The sequence below is a fragment of the Bufo gargarizans genome, chromosome 3 (assembly GCF_014858855.1).
Source record: "Bufo gargarizans isolate SCDJY-AF-19 chromosome 3, ASM1485885v1, whole genome shotgun sequence".
Taxonomy (NCBI): Eukaryota; Metazoa; Chordata; class Amphibia; order Anura; family Bufonidae; genus Bufo; species Bufo gargarizans.
Window position 1 is genome coordinate 217,642,725 of NC_058082.1, and position 15,304 is coordinate 217,658,028.

Consider the following 15,304-nt stretch of genomic DNA (forward strand, 5'->3'; position numbering starts at 1 on the left):
TATTAGTTGAGGGCCTTCAGGTGACCTGACCCTGTAAAACATTATATGTGAGGGCCTGAAGGTGAACTGACCCTGTAAAACATTAGGGGTGAGGGCCTGCTGGTTAGCTGACCCTGAAAAACATTATATGCGAGGGCCTGCAGGTGAGCTGACCCTATAAAACATTATATGCGAGGGCCTGCTGCTGAGCTGATGCTCTAAAACATTATATGCTAGGGCCTGCAGGTGATGAGATGCTCTAAAACATTATATGCGAGTGCATGCTGTTCAGCTAACCTTATAAATAAATTGAGTTGAGGGCCTGCAGTTGAGCTGACCCTATAAAAAAATTTTTTATTGAGGGCCCGCAGTTGAGCTGACCCTATTAAAAAAATAAGAGTAGAGGGAATATATACAATCTGGATAAGGAGGAGGAGGAGAAAATAAGATTCAACCATATACTCTTTTTTTGTGGTGGAAAAGGTGCATGGGAATACACTACAGTAGATTGAGTATATCATAAATGATAGATTGAAATTACCTTTATGTTTATCATCAGCTCAACTCTCCTCTGGTGGGGTTGAGAAGTCAGGGGCAATCCAGGCCTTGTTCATGTCAGTATTGCCAGTGGACAAGCGGATAAGGCTTATCTGTTATAATGCCACCAGCAGCACTAAATACACGCTCAGATAAAATGCTGGCAGCAGGGCAGGCCGGCACCTCCAAGGAGTAGAGCGCAAGTTTGTGCCACGTATCCAACTTGGACACCCAGTAGTTGTAAGGCACCGAGGGATCATTTAGGACACTGACTCGGTCTGCTATGTATTCCTTCACCATCTTCCAAAACTTTCCCTCCTTGTATCACTAGGCCGCACTTCAGGGTGAGGTTGCTGGCGGGTTGTCATGTAAGTGTCCCATGCCTTCGAGAGTGTTGCCCTGCCACTGCTGTGTGTTCCCCTTGTCTCCCTTCCTCCATTGCCTAAGGAAGTACGGACTCTGCCAGCCACGTTTTGGTGTAATCTCTCAACAAGTACCTTCTGGTATTGCACCATTTTACTCGTCCTCTCCAGCACAGAAATGAGAGATGAGGAGTTCTCTTTGTAGCGGAGGTCGAGAAGGGTGAACACCCAGTAATCCGTGTTATCTAAAATGCGTATAATGCGAGGGTCGCTGGAAAAGTAGACTAACATGAAGTCAGCCATGTGTGCCAAAGTACCAACAGGCAAGACGTCAGGATGACTCTCCATCTCCTCCTGCTCCTCCTCCTCTTCTGCCCATCCACACTGAACAGTTGAAATTAAAGTTCCATGGGTACTACTCTCTGTAGCAGAGGCAACTGTCTCCAGCTCCTCCTCCTTCTCTTCATGGTCCAAATCTACAAACTGTGGGTGGTCTGGCTATCACCCTGTTTAATGTCCTCCCCCATTTCCTTTTCTGCCACATTCAGAGCATCTTCCTTAATTGTGAGCAGCGGTCATTTAAGTAGACACAGCAGTGGGATGGTTACGCTGATAATAGCGTTATCGCTACTAGCCATCTATGTGGATTCTTCAAAGTTTAAAACCTCACAGAGGTCTGACATCAATGCCCACTCCTCGCTTGTAAATAGTGGCAGTTGACTCGAAAGCCGACGACCATGTTGCAGCTGGTATTCCACAACTGCCCTCTGCTGCTCACAAAGCCTGGCCAACATGTAGAATGTAGAGTTCCAGCGCGTACTCACGTCACACAACAGTCTGTGAGCTGGAAGCCGCAAGCGCTGCTGCAGTATTGACCGACCAGCTGAAGCTGTGGACGACTTGTGGAAATGGGCACACACGCAGCGCACCTTCACTAGTAGCTCTGGCAAATTGAGGTAGGTTTTGATAAACCGCTGAACCACTAAGTTTTACACGTGGGCTAGGCATGGGATGTGTGTCAGGTTGCCAAGCTCCAAAGCCACTAAGTTATGGCCATTGTCAGACACAACCATGCCTGGTTGTAGGTTGAGTGGCGAGAGCCACAGCTCGGTCTGGTCCCTTATCCTCTGCCACAGCTCTGCGGCGGTGTGCTGTTTGTCACCTAAGCAGATCAACTTCAGAACAGCCTGTTGACGCTTACCCACAGCAGTGCTACACTGCTTCCAGCTAGCGACTGATGGCTGACTGCTGCTGGAGGTGGAAGTGGAAGAGGAGGCGGTGGAGAAGGAGAAGTGGGGGTTGGAGCCAGTAACATAGCTGCTGGCAGAGACCCTGATGGATGTAGTGCCCGCAATCCTGGGCGCTAGAATCTCGTCGTCATATAGGATCGGAAGACACCCTTTAACAATTGAAAATATTTTATTAAATTCTTTGCTGTATGCTATGGATAGAATCGGAGTGTTACTCCGCCTCTCCTCACCGTGTCTGTTCACATCAAGCACCCGATTCTTCTTGTCAAACTTTTGTTCCTTAGGTCCAAAGAGCATATTATACCTATGTTTTTGGGAAGCTATATTTCTGCCTCTTTGCAACATCCAATCAGGATAGTTCCTTGCTTTTAACCTCTTGTCCACCGCACAAAATACCTCCTTCAAATACATACGTGAGCTGCAATTCCTTGCAGCCCGTATGTACTCCCCCACAGGGATCGCCCTTATTACATGTAAGGGGTGATGGCTTCTGGCATTAAATATGGAATTGCCTGCTATATTTTTCCTGAACGCATTTAAACAACAACGATTAAAATTTACGGTTTACATGTATTGTTGACGAATCTAGGATAGACTTTTTGGATTTGACACTCCACGGATGTCCTGGGGAGATAGTACACACACGAACGTTCAGGAAAAATATAGCAGGCAATTCCATACTTAATGCCAGAAGCCATCACCCCTTACATGTAATAAGGGCGATCCCTGTGGGGGAGTACATACGGGCTGCAAGGAATTGCAGCTCACGTATGTATTTGGAGGAGGAATTTTGTGCGGTGGACAAGAGGTTAAAAGCAAGAAACTATCCTGGCAAGGTAGCTTTACTAATAGGAATGCTCGGTGTAACGGGTGCGAGCCTGTTTGGTGTGGGCCGACTTCTCACTTTTGCAACCCCGCTGCCTCTTTTTGCCTGTTGCGGTGCTGCGGATCCCTCCCCCTCTGTACTGCTGTCCTCACTCGGCTTTTCACCTTCCCATGTTGGGTAAGTGACTTCATCGTAAACCACCTCCTCTTCCACTTCCTCACTCTGCTCATCCTCCTGACTTGACCTAACCACAACCTTAGTGATTGACAACTGTGTCTCATCATCATCCACCTCATGAACAAGTGATTGCCGTTCACCACCGTCATCTTCTTGAGAATGTGAAGGCTCAAGAGGTTGGGAATCAGGGCACAATATCTCAGGGCCCTCTTCAAGCATGCTGGGCACGAGGGCCCATTGTAATAGTGGAACTCGAAAGAGCTCCTCGGAATATCCGAGTGTGGGATCATTCATTTGTCCATGGTCGGGAGCGAGGATGATCAGATTGAGGATTCGGTTGACCAGACTCTTGGCTACAGAGACTGAACCTACTGGAAGTATTATCTTCAGCAATTCAACCAACCAAATGTTCGCACTGGTCCGACTTGGACAGTATTGTCCTGCGCCGCCCAGCTAAGTTGGACATGAAGCTGGGTATGGTGGATGTTTTTTTTTTTTTTTACTGGTGCACTGGCAGCAGGCACAGTTTCATTGTACCCAGGGCCACGGCCTCTATGTGCACCATCAGCATCACGCCCACTTCCCCGTCCCTTAGTGCTATATATTAATAGTTTTGTCCCTAGATGTGGCACAGATTGTTTTACAGTCCGCTAAAGACGCAGTTTTCGGATGCAGGACAGTATATGTCACAGAAACCCACAGAATATGGACACTATATCAGGCCTAGATTAGTTAAATTTGCCCTAAAGAAACAGTTTTCGGATGGCATACTGTATATGTCACAGAAAGCCACACAGTATGGACACTAGATTAGGCCCAGATTATTGGAATTTGCCACACAAACTCAGTTTTCGGATGCAGAACAGTATATGTCACAGAAACCCACAGTATATGGACACTATATTAGGCCCAGATTAGTTAAATTTGGCCTAAAGAAACTGTTTTCAGATGGTGTACTGTATAAGTCACAGAAAGCCACACACTTTGGACACTAGGTTAGGCCCAGAATTTTGGAATATGCCCTAAAGAAACAGTTTTGGAATGGCGTACTGTATATGTCACAGAAAACAACACACTATGCACACTAGATTAGGCACAGATTATTGGAATTTGCGCTAAAGAAACAGTTTTCTGATGGAGTACTGTATATGTCACAGATGTGTATTACACGCACACAACACAGAGACAGTAGAAGAGGACTGGCCCCTGATTATTTAAATTTACGCTAAAGAAACAGTTTTCGGATGGCGTACTGTATATGTCACAGAAAACCACACACTATGCACACTAGATTAGGCACAGATTATTGGAATTTACGCTAAAGAAACAGTTTTCTGATGGAGTACTGTATATGTCACGGATGTGTATTACACGCACACACTACAGAGGGCAATCGTAATTGGGCAATCGTACTCCCTGTGCGGGGGCAAATCCTGAACTCCCCTCTCAGAGAAGACATCCGAAAATTCAGAGAGAAAAGATGGTACAGTCTTAGTAGCAACCTCAGAAACAGATGTCATGAGGCAATTCTCTCTGCAAAAGTCACTCCAACCATTTATTTGCCTCGCTTGCCAATCAATGGTGGGGTTATGTTTAGTGAGCCAGGGTAGCCCCAACACTAGAGGGGTAGGCAAACCGCTATGGACGAAACATGACACATCCTCAACATGAGCATCACTCACAATTAAAAGGATATTGTGAACTATGCCCTTTAATGATTTCTGAGAAAGTGGAGCAGAATCAATCGCAAAACCCGGAATATCCTTTCCCAAAGTGCACACCTGGAAACCATGAGCTATTGCGAATTGACTATCAATGAGATTGACCGCTGCTCCACTATCCACAAAAATCTCACAAAAAATGCTCTTGCTCTCTAGCGCCACCCTAGCATGCAGGACAAAACGGGAACTACAAGCAAACGGAAAACCTTCAATTTCTGCCTCAACCCTGCCAATAGTAACAGACCGAACATTTTTAAAAGATTTTTTCCTCTTTGTTTCTTTATTATTCCCAGAGATCTGCCTGAATCTCCTAGAGGGACAAATATTTGCCAAATGATTAATACCTCCACAACAAAAACAAACCCTCCCATGCGGGCTGAATCTTCTATTGTCAGAAGCAATCAACCCCAGCTGCATGGGCTCCTGCTCAGAAGGGGCTGACAGCGACTGAGACCCCTGTGCACCGAATGGGACCGCTGCACAGTCCTGGGACCGAGTATGACAGGAAGGAGAGATCTCTCCTCTCTCTCTAAGATGCCTGTCAATACGAACGGCCTGAGACATAGCAGAGTCCAAAGAAATAGGCCTTTCATGAAAGGCAAATGCATCCTTCAATCCCTCTGAAAGACCATGGCAAAATTGACTTCGGAGTGCAGCATCATTCCAACCAGAATCAGCTGCCCATCTCCAAAATTCTGAGCAGTATATCTCTGCGGATTGTTTACCCTGGCATAAGAGACGTAGTCTAGACTCCGCCAGAGCAATACGATCCGGATCATCATATATCTGACCCAGGGCTAAAAAGAATTCATCCACTGAACGGAGGGGCCGTGCCCCCTCCGGCAGCGAAAAGGCCCAGGACTGAGCGTTACCCCATAGCAGCGATATAATGATCCCCACCCTCCGTTCCTCATCACCAGAAGAATGGGGAAGAAGGCGAAAATGGAGTTTGCAAGCCTCTCTAAAACGCACAAAATTCTCACTACCCCCGGAAAACGTATCCGGGAGCGAGATCTTAGGCTCAGAACAAACTCCATGAACGCCAGCTGAACCGGTCACTTGAAGCTGAGAAAAAGTCCTGCGGAGATCAGCTACCTCCAATGAAAGACCCTGAAGGCGTTCAGCCAAAAGTGAAACCGGATCCATGCTTGAGACGGTTATGGCAGCTTATAATGTCACGGACGGTGTACAGGAAACAAGGCAAAGCAACATGCATAAATGACTCGCTGGATTCAAAAGCTAAGGAACCGAAGGGAGACCCCTGCAGAAGACCTGGCACTTTCCCTGGCTGCTCAGCCTATGCAAAGAACCGAATGGTGGAAATTTGCATATCCACGTACCTTGACTATATAACCCCTGAGCACCCTACAATAGTGAGGGGACACGACCACCGGCTCCCTACACAAGATACGGAGGGAGTCAGGGTCACCTGGGATCCAGCAAACAGAAAATAACAGATAAATGTTCAACACTTATCTTTGTAGCAGACAGGAGAACAAGATCAGCATGCACACACACTCCAGGAAGAAGTATAAGCCGCCCAGAAAAGCATTCTGGGGAGGAATTTAAAGGGAAGCAATTAGTCCAACACATGACAGCTGAGAGAGGCTAACGAGATGAGGAACTGAATACCACAACACAGAAAGTCAAGGGGGAGTTTCTGAAAGGCCTCTGTCAGAGCTTCTCAGCTGTCTGGTTGTGACAGTACCCTGCTCGCAGCGCCACTTGTAGTGGTCAGGGGAGAAAAAGACCGCAGGGCAGGGTTCAAATACAGAACAGCAGACGAGGAGGCTGAAGCAGATACTGGCTTTATTAAATACAAAATATAACGTCCGGAAAATCGGTTTAACTGTTTTGTGCCGATGCACCAGGGGCGCAATCGACAAATGACAGGAACAATGGTGGCAAGTTTACACAAATTTGCAGGAAGGGTAACTGATCCATGATATACTAAATGCGCTCCAACCAGCAAACACATAAAAATACAGGCTACTCTCCTCTGATATTTTCCTGTCTGACCCCTGCTACTAAGGGCACGTTGCTACAACGCTCTGACTAAAGATTCCTGCTCTATGCCCTATCACAGGTTAGCACTGGTGCACACTCACAGTTCTGTAGGTAGCTGGGCAGAGATCAGTCATGTCACATTTTCCCAGAAGGTAGATGCTAGGTCTTCGACGTGGGGGCAGGTTTTTTCTGGCTCCTGATACAGTCGCTTACTTGTCCCAGCGTGTTGTCTTTTCCTCTCTCGCTCGCTAAATTGCAGGTACAGGAATCCACATCAGTTCAGCTCTGCCAGGAGTCCCCCGTCCTCTGACACGGTCCCACTATCCTATAGCACGTTAGCCAGGGCCCCGTGTCCTGTCACAAGTCTCTCAATTGGACGATCTCACTCTTCTCAGAATAACTTTTTAGTCTCTGTGGCTCTGTTCAACTGCAGCCAAACTCTCAGCTCACCACCAGCCAGGAAGACACATACCAGACAAAACCCGGTAAATGCACAGGGGTGTTCTCAATCATTGATATTACACTCAAGGCCCAATTTAAATGGGAGAATGACTTTTATTTTAACCCATTCCCAAACTCCACTATACATGTACAGTTTATGTGAGCAACTTAAAATAAGTGAAAAGAAAATTTAACCATATTAATAACAAAAATAAAAAATAAAGATCATTGTCATTGTTGCACACAAAATGCCTGTACTATGAAAATATAAATGTTATTTATTGCGTACAGTGAACCGCATAAATGGGAAAAAAAATGTGAGAACTGCAGATTCACCATTTTTTGTTGCTTCATCTCCCCCAAATAAAATATGAATAAAAAATTATCTAAAAGGCATATTCCAAATTGGTATCGTTATGGCCCCCCGCAATTTTGGCGCTCAGTATGCTAATACTGAGCATCAGAGCAATGGGGAGGAGATGCAGTCTTTCTCTGTGGGCGTCTCCTTCTCCCTGGCTATAGCGCTGTCCAATTCTCAGCGCAGTGCATCAGAAAAAACTTCCCTGGCTGTGACGCTCTTTGCTGCAATTGGACAGCGCAGGGTAACAGCACAGCGGGGGGGGGTGTACCCGCAGGTCCAGATGTTTATCTCACTTACTACAAACCCATGAAAAGTCCTCTTTAATGCCTGAAACCCCTTAATATTATGCCATGAACGTTGCATCTGAGGGGTTCAATGACCAGAGTGGCACAATCATGATTCCCCACCATTGTGCCCCCTACTTACAAAGAAATGCGCTTCGTGAGGAAGTAATTCATCACAAAGCAATTTTATTTGTAAGAGTAGTCGAAGCAACCAAATCAAATTTTTTACTTTGCTCATCTCTACTATTCATGATGTGATGTTTAAGGTATAGAGTGCCAATGAATACATGGTAGCTCAGTGTTATAGTCAAATATCTTTGATGAGACTCAGCACTAAATCAGCTTTAGGGCTCATGCACACCAAATTTTATTTTCGTGTCTGTTCGTCAATGGGTCTGCAAACAAAAATGGAAGTTTAGTTGAAAAAATAGAACGTGTCCTATTATTGTCCGCATTATGGGCAAGGATAAGACTTTTCTATTAGGGGCCAGCTGTTCCATTCCGCAAAACATGAAATGCACATAGACGTCATCCGTATTTTTTGCGGATCCATGTTTTGCAAACCACAAAAAACATACGGTCATGTGCATGAGCCCTTAGACAGAAATATAGCAATCTTTAAGTGCAGCACATTGAAGCAACAATCAGGCATGCACCTAAGATAACAGTGCAATCAGCACTTCCAATCCCACTCTTTTTTACCTTCATTAAAACGTAAAATATGTGGCACTGAAAACAGTTACTATAAGGAGATTAAGGGAGACAATATCTGAAAATCTGCAGTTTGAACACTGCCATTCCATCTAGCATGTTGAGCACCTAGATACCTGTACACTATCACTGATAATATACAGTTGCAAGAAAAAGTATGTGAACCCTTTGGAATGATATGGATTTCTGCACAAATTGGTCATAAAATGTGATCTGATCTTCATCTAAGTCACAACAATAGAAAATCACAGTCTGCTTAAACTAATAACACACAAAGGATTAAATGTTACCATGTTTCTATTGAACACACCATGTAAACATTCACAGTGCAGGTGGAAAAAGTATGTGAACCCTTGGATTTAATAACTGGTTGAACCTCCTTTGGCAGCAATAACTTCAACCAAACATTTCCTGTAGTTGCAGATCAGACGTGCACAACGGTCAGGGGTAATTCTTGACCATTCCTCTTTACAGAGCTGTTTCAGTTCAGCAATATTCTTGGGATGTCTGGTGTGAAGCGCTTTCTTGAGGTCATGCCACAGCATCTCAATCGGGTTGAGGTCAGGACTCTGACTGGGCCACTCCAGAAGGCGTATTTTCTTCTGTTTAAGCCATTCTGTTGTTGATTTACTTCTATGCTTTGGGTCGTTGTCCTGTTGCAACATCCATTTTCTGTTGAGATTCAGCTGGTGGACAGATGGCCTTAAGTTCTCCTGCAAAATTTCTTGATAAACTTGGGAATTATTTTTTACTTCGATGATAGCAATCCGTCCAGGCCCTGACGCAGCAAAGCAGCCCCAAACCATGATGCCCCCACCACCATACTTCACAGTTGGGATGAGGTTTTGATGTTGGTGTGCTGTGCCTCTTTTTCTCCACACATAGTGTTGTGTGTTTCTTCCAAACAACTCAACTTTGGCTTCATCTGTCCACAGAATATTTTGCCCGTACTGCTGTGGAACATCCAGGTGCTCTTTTGCAAACTGTAAACGTACAGCAATGTTTTTTTTGGACAGCAGTGGCTTCCTCTGTGGTATCCTCATATGAAATCCATTCTTGTTTAGTGTTTTACGTATCGTAGATTCGCTAACAGGGATGTTAGCATATGCCAGAGACTTTTGTAAGTCTTTAGCTGACACTCTAGGATTCTTCTTCACCTCATTGAGCAGTCTGCGCTGTGCTCTTGCAGTCATCTTTACAGGATGGCCACTCCTAGGGAGAGTAGCAGCAGTGCTGAACTTTCTCCATTTATAGACAATTTGTCTTACCGTGGACAGATGAACAGCAAGGCTTTTGGAGATACTTTTATAACCCTTTCCAACTTTATGCAAGTCAACAATTCTTAATCGTAGGTCTTCTGAGAGCTCTTTTGTGCGAGGCATCATTCACATCAGGCAATGGCTCTTGTGAAAAGCAAACCCAGAACTGGTGTGTGTTTTTTATAGGGCAGCTGTAACCAACACCTCCAATCTCATCTCCTTGATTAGACTCAAGTTGGCTGACACCTCACTCCAATTAGCTCTTGGAGATGTCATTAGTCTAGAGGTTCACATACTTTTTCCACCTGCACTGTGAATGTTTACATGGTGTGTTCAATAAAAACATGGTAACATTTAATTATTTGTGTGTTATTAGTTTAAGCAGACTGTGATTGTCTATTGTTGTGACTTAGATGAAGATCAGATCACATTTTATGACCAATTTGTGCAGAAATCCATATCATTCCAAAGGGTTCACATACTTTTTCTTGCAACTGTACCTACAATAGATGCTGCAGACCGGCAGTTTTATCTTTTTGTGGGGTTTTTTTTTGTGTTTTTGTCTGTTACCAACATCACCCTTGATATATGATACTTTCAGATGGTATGCAATATGTAATAGCAATGTTCACATATTGCAAAGAAAAAAAGGGGGTCAGTCAGCACATCCCAATGCGCAGGGGCATGTTGCTATGGCTGAAAACACAACATAGAACAAAACATACAATGCAACAGCACTCTGCAAACCAAATAAAGTACAAACATGCATAATAATTGCTAATGCTATGCCTATAAATTAGAGATGCTTGGCAAATACATTTTGTACAAAATTATTTTAGCCCGTCTGCCACACATCAAGGCAATCTCTATAAGATGGGAACCTAACATTAAATTCTACCTGTTATGTGCCATGACGGCTACCATACAATTCAGGGAGTGTAGGTTCCACATGCATGCTGGGCCCACCTTCATTTTTATATCTTTGGTGCCAAAATGGCCTCCATTATATCCAGGGAATGCAGGTACCAACATGCATGCCAAGCCAACTCCACACCATAATTTTGTACAAAATGTATTTGCCAAGCATCTCTAATTTAAAAGCATAGCATTAGCAATTATTATGCATTTTTTGTACTTTATTTGGTTTGCAATAGTGATGTTGCATTGTATGTTTTGTTCAATGTTCACATATGACAGATATGTTCATGCCTAGAACATATATCTAAAAAGAGTTGTTTCAGCAGCATGTTGATTTTTTCAAACCCCCATACAGATATCTGTGTAGAAGTCATAGACTTTTATGCAACATATAAGCTGTATATGCAGAGTTTTAACTTCTGAGCCTAATGAAAACTTGGTAAAAGTGACCTCTCATGGTTCCAAGTGTGACTAACTCTTAGGTTAACAGTTCTGATGGCAGCTTAAAAAATCTATCATATTCTGTTAATAAGACACATTTTTCAGGTACTGTTGGGCCATTCTGAACCGCCTAAATATCAAGAAAGGCCCACTATTTAGGCGTACTTTACTTTCCATGTCTATGTCCTGACATAGTGCCCATGTGGGTCATAGAAGTGTCTGAAAAGCCAACTGTATTGGTGTCTTCCCTTGTAATGCCATCAAGTTTATAGCATGCATTTGTTATATTTCCTCAGTAGCTGTTGTGTAGAGATTAACTGCGTAAGTGGTCTGCAGCTGTCTGTTATGAATTAACGGAGTTTAATCAAAGTATTTCTAATGTACAGCATAATGATAATACATGGGGGAAGTACTATTTAAGAGATAATGATGGCTTCAGAAGATCACTGTTGTAATGTTTAGTGCATATGCCTTCAGCATTGAATTTGTTGTTGTTCTGAATATGCTTAATGGATCTGTGAAAAGCTGCCTAATGTGGGATTGTTTGATGGGGCTGACAGAGCTGGAATTAGCCCATTGCTGTTTACTGCATACAGCCATTAAGATTAATTGCTGCCAGATAATTTTGACTGTTTTTTATCTCCAGCAAAACGTGTCACTAATGGGTTTATAAATTGGTTCACTATTACTATTAGTGCGGCTATAACAGGAGAAGAGATCAGCAGCTCATTCCACAGATAACGGTAGAAAAAAATTATAAAGTATTAGGTGAGTTGCTTGTTTTAAGACATTAGACAGCATGATATATGATGCTCATTAAACTTTAGCTAGGATTTCTGTTAAAGCTAAGAGATGATAATAAAGTCTTATTTGATGTGCCATTAACAGCTCGATATTTTCTCTCAATAATACATTGGCTTATTTATAACATATTCAGTGAATAAAGCACTCTTCTTGCCTAAGTTCTCCGGTGTATCAAGCTACAAAGCAGCCCAGATTTTGGAACATTGTTCTATCTGTAATTGAAAGGAACCTTATCTCAGTCCTTGTGATTTCCTTGTTTCATCTTTAAAACTGTTGGTGCTCGCAAAAAAGAATAAACTGGCAATTTATTCAGCTAAAGATTTTAGTTGAATAGCTGACTACTTCAAATTACATAAAAGGAGTGGTAACTGGCTATAATGTCTCATGTACTTGGTCATATTACTGTTCCCTTTTGTTCTGAGCCAGAAAAAGGTTTCCATTCCCTTGCATAGGACCTTAACTCAACTCTGCATGCCTCCAATTTCATACAGAGACGTCCATTTTTATCTGTTGGTTTCCATTAAAAAAATCATGCTCCATTGGGTGCTGTATATACAGTGAATAGCTCTATTCATATGGCTCATAATGGAGTCTGTGTGACAGCACAGGGAGACCATATAAGGTTGTCCAATACCTACTTGTGTGAACATCTTTTATCTGTGGGAAAACATGGCTATAAAGACCCTCACTCACATTAAACTATTGGGGAGCTGATAGCAGAGAGATGGATCTGGTACATTGAATTTCAATTCCGGATCCATTTGTTCTTTCCCAAGATAAGCAGAAGCTTTCTCCTCTCTGCCCATTGGTAGACATACACGGTTGAAATAGTCAAGCATGTATGTGTATGGGATAGTCAGATGAGAGAGCTGTTTGGCTAGCAGCTATTGAAGGTGCATGGGCATCTTTACTGTTCAAATTCCCTGCAACACCACCACCTAGGAGATTAAGTATTACACATTTATCTTAGCAAATGAGCTCTTAACAAGTCCTGCCTCTAATGCTACCAAATGTAAGGTAGCTATCCTATAAGTCAATGTTTGACCTTTTGAAAGGCCTTGAGCCATGACTTGGATAAGCCTTGAGACATGACTTGGATAAGAATTAAGCTAGCATCTCATCTGCAGAAAGTTGTTTCAGGGTGATTGCCCCTCATCAGTACAGGGCAGAGAGTACTAGCTTAAAAGGGTGAGAGACCTAGGTCAGGATTTGAGGAATACAATATCTCCATATAAATAGCGCCTTAAACTGCATGGGTCTTATAGGCCATGCATTCTCCTCTGGAATTCTGGGAAGATTGTATGCAAATGAGCTCTTAACAAGTTCTGTTTCTAATGCTACCAGATTGTCACGGACGTACCGAGACATACAGACGTTCCCGCGACAGGTGGCAGGAGATTTGTGAGACTGGCAACATGTGGTTTGATCTGACATGTTTTCCTTTTGGATCAAATGACATCTGTGTTGTTTCTGGTGCTTGCCACACCTTCTTTCCTCAGATTTAGCTATTGTGGTCATTTAGCCTTCTCGATTTTTGTTTCTCCCACTATGCTATGTGGTTTATAGCTTCTGTTGGACTTGTGGTTAGCTTGTGTTTGGTTCTCGGCTAAGTTCCTGGTGCTACCAAAGCTTCATTGAATATAATTGTTTTCTTTCCTTTTTGTATTTTGTTTATACAGGTGAAAATCGAAAAAATTGGAATATCGTGCAAAGTTAATTTATTTCAGTAATGCAACTTAAAGGTGAAAATAACATATGAGATAGACTCATTACATGCAAAGCGAGATATTCCAAGCCTTTATTTGTTATAATTTGGATTATTATGGCTTAAAGTCTATGAAACCCCAAAGTCACAATTTTGAGGTACCCTTTGCTCAGGGGATATGGATTAATTAGCTGACTAGAGTGTGATACTTTGGGCCTAGAATATTGAGCGTTTTCACAAATTTCTAATTTTAAGCTGCATTAATGCAATTCCTTTTAATTTGCATTACTGAAATAAATGGACTTTTGCATGATATTCTAATTTTTGGAGTTTCACCTGTATATATGTGTGTGTGTGTGTTGCCTCTCCCTGTTGTTTCTCATTAGGCCTGAGGGAGACTCCTGTTCATCCTTCCCTGATAGGCTCGGTCCTGACATTAGTTCCAGGGTCCTATAGGGTGAGATAGGTTACTGGTGTATGAACTTGTCTACCTTTGGGGCCTGTTCATACTAGTAGTCTGTCAGGACTGGACTTAGGGTTTTCTCTAGGAGGTGTCCATCTTCATTCTCTAGTTTCCAGACCTTATTCTGGTATCCCCTTTCCTCCTATGCTCGGTGTGGTGTTTTCCTCGCACACACGAGCGTGACACAGATGTAAGGTAACTATCCTTTTAGTCAAATTTTGCCCTTTGGCCTTGAGACATGACTTGGATAATAATTAGGCCAGCATCTCATCTGCAGACAGCTGTTGAACATTGACTTATAGGATAGCTACCTTACATCTGATAACATTAGAAGCAAAGCTTGTTAAGGTCTTATTTGCATACTCTCTTCCCAGAATTCCAGAGGAGCATGTATGGCCTTTAAGACTCCTCATGCCATTTAAGGCTATTTTTATAGGCAGATATTGTATTCCCCAAAACATTTATCTTTCAAATAAATATGTAGTCTATGTAATGCAGGACAGCTCAATGTTCATTGTAACTGCTTTCCACCGTGGTCAAGATATGATGATCATGAACCCTGGAAGCCCCTCTCTTAACCCATAAGTCCATAATAGGGAAAATGAAAATGGGTTTTATAAATTCATGTTACGACAGTACAATACTCAGTATGGTATTTGAAGAGCCTTAGCTTCGGACATGGATTGCTACAGTAAGATCAACATTCAGTAACTGGAAACAATGGTTCTTTCCCTCCCAGCAATTGCTTGCTAGCTAGGGGAGGAGACAACTGCTATTACATGCAGCAGTCTCCTCCACAGCATGGGGAGGAGTGATCACTATGCCATCGCTCATCCTCATACTGACTAGTGGTTTGCCAGTGGCAGATCATTATTAGACAGCAAGATCTGCTGCCGTGAAGCGCTGATTTTTAAGCATGCTGAAAAATCTGAATTGCCCGTTCATAGGGAAATCAGTGACAGTATTACACTGCAAGATGATCGCTGATGAGCATTCATGCAAACACTCATTAGCGATTTTATCGGCCAAAATATTAGCCAGTGTATTACACCCTTTAA